This window comes from Rutidosis leptorrhynchoides, chromosome 9 (assembly GCF_046630445.1).
Source record: "Rutidosis leptorrhynchoides isolate AG116_Rl617_1_P2 chromosome 9, CSIRO_AGI_Rlap_v1, whole genome shotgun sequence".
NCBI classification, from domain to species: Eukaryota; Viridiplantae; Streptophyta; class Magnoliopsida; order Asterales; family Asteraceae; genus Rutidosis; species Rutidosis leptorrhynchoides.
The window spans coordinates 65,045,518-65,055,060 of NC_092341.1; the positions used below are offsets into that span (position 1 = coordinate 65,045,518).

General features: G+C 33.4%; 1 non-coding gene across 1 annotated transcript; it reads left to right on the forward strand.

The window, feature by feature from the left end:
- Positions 1 to 8,552: 8,552 nt before the first annotated feature.
- Positions 8,553 to 8,659, forward strand: LOC139869799 (small nucleolar RNA R71). Its single transcript, XR_011766378.1, has one exon. It is a non-coding gene; the product is annotated as a small nucleolar RNA R71 (small nucleolar RNA).
- The last annotated feature ends 884 nt before the right edge of the window (positions 8,660 to 9,543 follow it).

The following is a 9,543-nucleotide window of genomic DNA, read 5'->3' on the forward strand; positions in this document are numbered from 1 at the left end:
ATAATCAATACATACACGCCATCCTGTTACAGTCCTAGTAGGAATAAGCTCATTTTTCTCATTTGTAATGACAGTCATGCCACCCTTCTTAGGCACGCATTGAACTGGGCTTACCCATGGACTATTAGAGATTGGATAAATTAGACCTGCATCTAGCAGTTTAATAATCTCTTTCTTAACTACATCTTGCATATTAGGATTTAGTCTTCGTTGGCGTTGCACATACGTTTTATGACCTTCTTCCATAAGGATTTTATGTGTACAATACGAAGGACTTATTCCTTTAATATCATGAATCTTCCATGCAATGGCTGGTTTATGAGCTTTCAACACAGAAATGAGTTGTGATTTCTCATTTTCAGTAAGAGAAGACGATATTATTACAGGTAATTCAGATTCACCATGTAAATAAGCGTATTCCAAATGGTTTGGAAGTGGCTTTAATTCTAATTTTGGAGGTTCTTCTATCGATGATTTATATCGATATCTGTCTTCTTCTTTTAGCATTTGAATTTCTTCTGTTGTTGGTTCATATCCATTAGCTATTAGTGTAGCTAATATTTCAGCTTCATCAATTGGTTCATTACCTTCTCCTAGAGAACATTCTCCTGTTCCTTGTAATTCTGGAAATTCTTCTAATAATTCTGCATGTGCATCTATAATTTGAATATAATAACATGTATCATCTGCAGATTGCGGTTGTTGCATTGCTCTATCAACTGAAAAGGTAACACTCTCATCCTCTATACTTAGGGTCAATTTCTTACCGAACACGTCTATCATTGCTTTAGCCGTGTTTAAGAATGGTCTTCCTAATATGAGAGGAACTTGAGAATCTTCTTCCATGTCCAAAACAACAAAATCTACTGGAAATACTAAAGTACCAACTTTAACTAGCATGTTCTCCATTATCCCTATAGGATATTTTATTGATCTATCGGCTAGTTGTATGCTTATTCTGGTTGGTTTCAATTCTCTAAGGTCTAGTTTAGCGTATAGTGAATATGGCATTAGATTTATACTAGCACCTAAGTCTGCCAATGCTTCTATTGAACTAAGACTACCCAGAAAACATGGAATTGTGAAACTTCCTGGATCAGATAGTTTTTCTGGTATCTTATTCAACAGCACTGCTGAACAATTAGCATTCATAGTAACAGCCGAGAGTTCTTCCATTTTCTTTCTATTTGAAATTAGATCTTTCAAGAATTTAGCATATCTAGGCATTCCTGAAATCACATCAATGAAAGGAAGATTTACATTTATCTGTTTAAACATATCCAAGAATTTGGATTGCTCGGCTTCAAGTTTCTCTTTCTTCATTTTACTCGGGTAAGGAAGTGGTGGTTGGTATGGTTTAACATAAGGTTTAGCCTTAACTGTGTTATCTTCATTAACCTTTTCAACTACCGGTTCTTTTTCCTTATCTTGATCAGGTTGTGGTTCTTGTGGAGTAGGAATAGCTTCATCAGAAGTTACAGGTATTTCAGGTGGTTTAAGTGTTGTACCACTTCTTGTGGTAATGGCTTTAGCTGTTTAATTCCGGGGGTTAGCATTTGTATCACTAGGTAGACTTCCTGGTTTTCTTTCACCTATTAACCTTGCTAGGTTACTCACTTCTTGTTCCAGATTTTGAATAGAAGCTTGTTGATTTCTAAATGCTTGAGCATTTTGTTCATTGGTTTGTTTTTGAGATGTGAAAAACTACGTTTGAGTTTCAACTAGCTTCGTCATCATATCTTCTAAATTCGGCTTTTTATCATCGGTTTGTTGTGGTGGTTTGTTTTGAAAATTAGGTCTTTGCTGATTGTAAGTATTATTGGATACTTGTTGATTGCTAGGACCTTGTTGGTTGTTGTATGGAATATTTCGGTTATAACTCTGGTTTTGATTGTAAATCGGTCTTGGCGGTTGATAATTATTCTGATAATTATTTCCAGGCCTTTGGTTTATGTATGAAATATTCTCTCTTTGTTCCATTGTTAATTCAATACTGAGACAATCTTTTGTCAAATGTGGTCCTCCACACTGCTCACAACTGATTCGTATTGAGTGAATATCTTTAGTCATCTTTTCCATTCGTCTCTCCACAGCATCTATCTTTGAGGAAATGGAATCTAAGTCATGGCTAGAATCGGCTCTAGCTGCTTTAGATAATCTAACGATGTCTTTTTCTTGGTGCCACTCATGTGAGTGGGAAGCAGTGTTATCAATAATTTTGTAAGCATCAGTTTCGGTTTTCTTCATAATAGAACCACCAGCTGCTATATCTATGTCTTTCCTTGTAGTGATGTTGCATCCTTGGTAGAAAATTTGTACTATTTGACAGGTGTCTAAACCATATTTCGGACATCCTCTTAACAACTTTCCATATCTAGTCCATGCCTCATATAGAGTTTCATTTGGTTTCTGTGTAAACGTAACAATTTCTGCTTGAAGTCTTACGGCTTTTGATGCAGGAAAGAATTGTTTAAGAAATTTTTCAACTAAAACGTCCCATGTATCGATCGCCCCTTCAGGTAACGATTCCAACCAATCTTTGGCTTCTCCCTTTAAAGTCCAGGGAAATAACATGAGATATATCTGTTCATCCTCCACTTCTCGGATTTTAAATAGTGTGCAGATCCTATTAAAGGTACGTAGATGTTCATTTGGATCTTCCTTTGGCGCACCGCTAAATTGGCATTGATTAGTCACCATGTGTAGAATTTATCCTTTGATTTCATAATCTGGCGCATTAATGTCTGGATGAGTAATTGCGTGACCTTGTCCAGTGCGTTTAGCTCTCATTCGGTCTTCCATACTTAAAGGTTCCAGATTCTCCATAACTGAATTTGTTGAATCGGAATCACTAGAGGATTCTGATTTAATGGTTCGTTCCTCAACAATCTCTGTTTGAATGATTGGTGGTTCCGGAGGAAAGTTTAATGGTTCAGGATCTACGAACCGTTCCTGAATATTCTCCGGATTCTCAATTGTGAGGTCGGGTTCAAAAAATGGATTATCGGAAATTTGAACTGAAGTACTTGGTCGACCGGATGACGATTCTAAAGAAAAATCAACGGCGGTTATATTTGCTAAATGTCTTGATCTAGTTACAGGTGGTGAACGTACAAAAGGTGGTGATCGTCTTGCTCGGTGCATTCACTGAATATCCTATTAGTTTTTAAAAGGAAAGAAAAATTATAATAAGTTATCCAATTAATAGACTTTTTTGATTTTGCCCACGTTTCGAATAGCCAAAAGATGCAGCAGAGGGGCAGGATTCGTTTGGTCTCAATATAATTGAGGACTGTTTGGCTCCAATAACCCGGTCCACGTACAAATACAACTATTACTACGAACCAGAAAATTTTGATGTCTATCAATTTAACCACTTAAAATAAATTTTCGTAATTTTAAGAAATTTAGATAAGAAGTAGAATAAAAATCTATGTCCTAAAACTAGAATAGCGAGAAATAAGAAAGAAAAAGAGTTCATCGGAAAAAACTAGAAAAAGAAAAATAAGAAAGAAAGATAAAAGGTGACGGAAAAATAAAAGAAACTTATAAAACTTAAAAACACTTGACTAACCTAACCTTATTACTACAACTAACTTAAAATTATAATCGCAAATTGAGATTACTAATTGGAATGATAATTGATACATAGGTAAAAGGCGTCTAAAAATATTAAAGCTTACAGGAAAACTAAATCCCAAATGGAAATAACTTAAAAAGAAACTAAAACTTAAAAAGGCGTCGCAAAATTCTAAAGTACCTAAATCTTAGTCTAAAGAAAAAGCACTTAAGGGATTTTACGGCAAAGCCTAAAAATCTAGAAATAAAAATAACTATGGCAAAATCTAAGTTTAAAACTAAATATGAGCTAAAAATACAAATATTACGCTAAAACGATTAAAAAGGGACAAAATATAAAAATATACAAAAAGTTGTAAAAATTACAATTTTTATAAAAATATTATTTTTATATTATTTATTTATTAAAACTATTAATTTTACAATTTAATAAAACTAATTAATACTAAATACATAAATTAAATAAAAAGTAAAAGTTAAAATAAAACTAATTATAATAATAATAATAATTAGGGTTAAATAATAATAATAATAATTAATTACCTCGTAATTAATTCAGTTTAGGGTTTCTGTCAGCGTGTCAGGATTACTCCGCGAGTCGCGGTATTCAAAGCATCAAACCCCGCGAGTCGCGGGGTTCCAGTTTTCAACTGACAGGTTATTTAAATTCAACGCGTTTTTCTTTATTTATTTTTTTTTTATTTTCTGTTTTTAATTTTTTCTGTTTATATAAAAAAATATGTGTATAATAAAAACTTATATTTAAAACTTAAATAAAAATAGAATTACTTTATAATTTTATAAATAAAAATCTTAAAACTAGATTTATATATATTTTTTTTATATGTTTTTAAATAAAAACAAAATACTTAAATAAAACTTATATAAAAATAAAGAAACTTTATAAAACTTAAATATTTAACAAAATCTTAAAAATACATAAATTTTTTTTCTTTTTATATTTTCGAATATTTAAAATGTACTTTTATAAAAACGAATTTTAATAAAAGTAAAATAAAAATCTTTTTTTTTCTATATTAGCGTTGCGCTTCCGGCTTTTAAGAGACTCCCCGGCAGCGGCGCCAAAAATACTTGGTGTTTTAGCAGAGTAGTATATAAAATAGCTTATATTTTTGCAGAAAATACTATTAAATACGATACAATTTTACACAAGATATTTATTTATTTATATAATGGATATACTTAAACCTTGCTACAACACTTATAGGCAGTGTACCTAATCGTACAGTAGTGTAGTTTTTAGTAAGTCCGGTTCGTTCCACAGGGAATCTTTTTAAACAAAGCTTAACGCTATATTAGTTTACTTTTATAAAAATACAAATATATATATATAAGTAATATTATTATTATAAAGGGGGGTTTTTACCGTTTAATGACCGGTTTGTCGATTTTAAAACTTTAGTCGCAGTTAAAACCAAATGTAAAATATTAAAAATAAATACAAGACTTAAATTAAAGCATAAAGTAAATAACGATAATGAAATTGCGAATAATAAAAGTGCGATAAAATAAACTTGCGATAATTAAAAAGTACGATAATTAAAAGTGCAATTAAATACAATAACAATAAAAATGCGATAATTAGAAGTGCAATTAAATATAAAATAAAGGAAATTAAATATGAAATAAAAGAATTATGCTTATTTAAACTTCCGTAATCATGATGTTTGACGTGTTGATTTTAGTTTTATGCCCATGGGTTAATTGTCCTTTGTCCTGGATTATTTAATATGTCCGTCTGGTTTTTGTCCATAACAGTCCATCAGTCATAAATATAAAGTGCGAGTGTCCTCGTCAAATTATTCTTATACCCGAAGTTAAATATTCCAACTAATTGGGGACTTAAACTGTAACAAGATTTTAATACTTTGTTTAATAATTACACCAGGATGTCGACTGAGTGTAACCCAAGGTTTTAATATTTTGTTATCAATTATACCAAGTGTCCTTGTACATAATTTCACCCCTGTTTTAATTATTCTAGTGGCTATTAATCCATTCCCATGTCCGGTTAAATGAACGATTGTTCGTACATATAAATACCCCGCCCATCGTGTCCGATTGAGTGTATACGGTAATTTATAGGGACGCCCAATTGTAAATCTTTATATTAACATTAACAAACTATCATTTAGTTAAACAAATATAAAGCCCATTAATAGCTCATAGTCTAATTTCCACAAGTGTCGTTCTTTTGTCCAAACCCCAATTATGGTACAAAGCCCAATTACCCAATTTTAGTAATTAGCCCAACATCATGATTACTTCGGATTAAATAAGCATAATAATAACTTAGCTACGAGACATTAAATTAAAAAGGTTGAACATAACTTACAATGATTAAAAATAGCGTAGCGTTACACGGACAGAATTTCGACTTACACCCTTACAACATTCGCTAACATACCCTTATTATTAGAATTATAATTAAAATTAAAATATAAATTATAAATATATATATATATATATTTTATGTATGAATGAGGAGAAGAAAAAGATGATGATTACGATCAGAATGCGCGAGCTTTATAGGGAGTTTCTGAAATTGGGGCTCCGCGACTCGCGGCCAATTTTGCCTTCAAACTCCGCGAGTCGCGGAGTTTGAAATTACAGCTCAGAGGAGTTTGGCTCTTTGTTTACCGACGGTTTTAAATAAATATAATATATTAAATAATTATAAGAATTATTTAAATATTATATTATATTTATGTGCATAGTTGACTTGAAATTTTTAGTCCGTTGCGTCGAGCGTTGAGAGTTGACTCTGGTCCCGGTTCCGGATTTTCGAACGTCCTTGCGTACAATTTAATATCTTGTACTTTGCGTTTTGAATCTAGTACTCTTGTAATTTCGAGACGTTTCTTATCAATAATTGGAACCTCTTTGATTGTCTTTTGTACTTTTGAGCTTTTTGGTCGTTTGCGTCTTCAATTCGCCGAATCTGTCTTTTGTCTTCACCTTTTATTATTTAAACGAATATCACTTGTAAATAGAACAATTGCAACTAAAAGCTTGTCTTTCTTGAGGAATAATGCTATGAAATATATGTTCGTTTTTAGCATTATCAACCATAATCAACTTGCATATCTTTGACTTTTGCTTTAAGCCATTGGTCGAATTCCTGTGTAATATCCACAAATTCAACTAGTTTCGCCTTTTCTTTAGGCAATAGATTAGATACTAACCGGTTACATAACTTAAAGTTCCCCTTAATTCTAACATCGCGAATCCGTTTAATAAGTTTCTTCATTGAACTATTAATAACGGGGTCATTTAATTTCGTATCAACAACGGGGTTCTTTGTTATCAGGTCATCATTAGGTGTTGCTTCATCTTCCCCATACTTAGGCGTTTTATTATTGTTAAGCACTACCGTTGGAGTTGGTAAAACAACATGGTTCTTACCAATCATTTTTGTTGGTTCAACGGTTTTGGTTGGTGGAGATTTAGACTTTCGAATCACAAAGGTGATCGATTTTTCATCATTACTAAGTGTCATTTTACCCTCTCTTACATCAAATAACGCCCCGGTGGATGCTAAGAATGGTCGACCAAAAATTAGAGGAATGTTTGGGTCCTCTTCAATGTCAATGACAATGAATTCTACTAGAAAGGTTAAATTACCTACTTGAACGGGTAGGTTGTCAGCAATTCTAACTGGGTGCTTAATAGTTTGATCAAAGAGTCGAACACTCATTTTCGTTGGACTTAACTCATCTACTCCTAATCTTTTATATAATGAAAGAGGCATAATACTCACACTCGCACCTAAATCTGCTAGTGCATCATACATGACACAATCACTAAGTAGACAAGGAACAATAAATTCACCCGGATCACCCAACCTGGGTGGAACTTTTGGTGGAACTGTCTTCACCAGGTTTACTTTTACTGTTTTTGTTTCTTGTATTTTCTTATTCTTCTTCTTCTTCTTTCCAGAGGTATAACAAACTTTATTACCTATTACTTGCTCATACTCAACTCCTTTTCTTGGAAACGGGATGGGTGGTCTGTAGGGTGCCACCACTGGCTTTACATACTCGAGTGGTGGTGGTGTTGTAACTTCTTCATTGTTACTCACATCTAAAACCTTCCCATCTTCTGATGATGGTTTTTCAGAATTTGTTGATACCATATTAACATTCTCATTCCGAGGATTTACTTCAGTATTACTTGGTAGCTTTCCTTGTTCCCTCTCACTCATTATGCTAGCAAGAGTACCTACGTGTTTTTCTAGATTCAAAATGGAAGCTTGTTGAGTTCTTAATGACTGATCAAACCTCTCATTTGTTTGGGTTTGAGATGTAATAAATTGTGTTTGAGATTCCATTAGCTTTGCCATCATTTCTTCTAGATTTGACTTTTTCTCTTCGGTTTGTTGTGGTGGTTTAAACAAGCTAGGTCTTTGTTGATTGAAAGTGTTGTTTTGAGTTGGTTGGTTATTCGGACCTTGTTGGTTGTACGAGTTATTGTTTGGCCCATTTGGATTGTAAAGAATGTTTTGATTTCGATTGAAGTTTGGGCTTGGCGGTTGATAATTATTTTGATAATTATTTCCCGGCCTTTGGTTCATGTAGAAAACATTCTCACGTTGTTCCATCGTTTGCTCAATGTTACAATCTTTCATTAAGTGTGGTCCACCGCATTGCTCACAACTGATTCGTATTGCATGAATATCTTTATTCATCTTTTCCATTCGTCTCTCAAAAGCATCTATTTTTGCGGAAACAGAATCAAAGTCATGGCTAGAATCGGCTCTAGCCGCTTTAGATGAACGAAAGATATCTTTTTCTTGGTGCCACTCATGTGAGTGGAAGGCTGTGTTATCAATTATCTTGTGAGCTTCAATTGTGGTTTTTTTCATAATGGAACCACCAGCTGCTATATCGATGCCTTTTCGTGTAGCAATGTCGATACCTTGGTAGAATATTTGTACTATTTGATAAGTGTCTAAACCATGATGAGGACATCCTCTCAACAACTTTCCGAATCTTGTTCACGCCTCATATAATGTTTCATTTGGCTTTTGCGTGAATGTAACAATTTCTCCTTGAAGTCTCACGGCTTTAGATACCGGAAAGAATTGTTTAAGAAATTTTTTAATTAAAACGTCCCATGTATCAATCGCCCCTTCAGGTAACGATTCTAACCAATCTTTGGCTTCTCCTTTTAAAGTCTAGGGAAATAACATGAGATAGATTTGTTCATCTTCCACTTCTCGGATTTTAAATAGAGTACAGATCCTATTAAAGGTTCGAAGATGTTCGTTTGGATCTTCCTTCGGCGTACCACTATATTGACATTGATTAGTTACCATGTGTAGGATTTATCCTTTGATTTCATAATCTGGCGCATTAATGTCTGGCTTAATAATGGCGTGTCCTTGGCCCGTACGTGTGGCTCTCATTCGATCTTCCATACTTAGAGGTTTTGTTACTTCCATAATTGAAATTGTTGAATACGAATCACTAGAGGATTCCGATTTAATGGTTTGTGGTTCAGGAGGAATGATTAGTGGTTCAGGATCTTGGAATTGTCCTTGAATATCCTCCGGGTTCTCGGTAGTGAAGTCGGGTTCAAAAAATGGATTATCGGAAATTTGAATTGGAGTACTTGGTCGACTAGATGACGATTCTAAAGAAAAATCAACGATAATATTGGCTAGATGTCTTGATCGAGTTACAGGTGGTGAACGTATGAAAGGTGTTGAACGTTTTGCTCGGTGCATTCACTGAATATCCTATTAGTTATAAAAATAAAAATTATATAAGTTATCAAATTAATAGACTTTCCTGATTTTGCCCACGTTTCGAATAGCCAATAGATGCAGTAGGTAGCCAGGACCCTTTAAATCGGAAGCCCACAATTCGCCACTAACAAATCCAACTATTACTACGAACCAGAAAATTTTGGATGTCTATCAATTTAACTGCTTAGAATAAT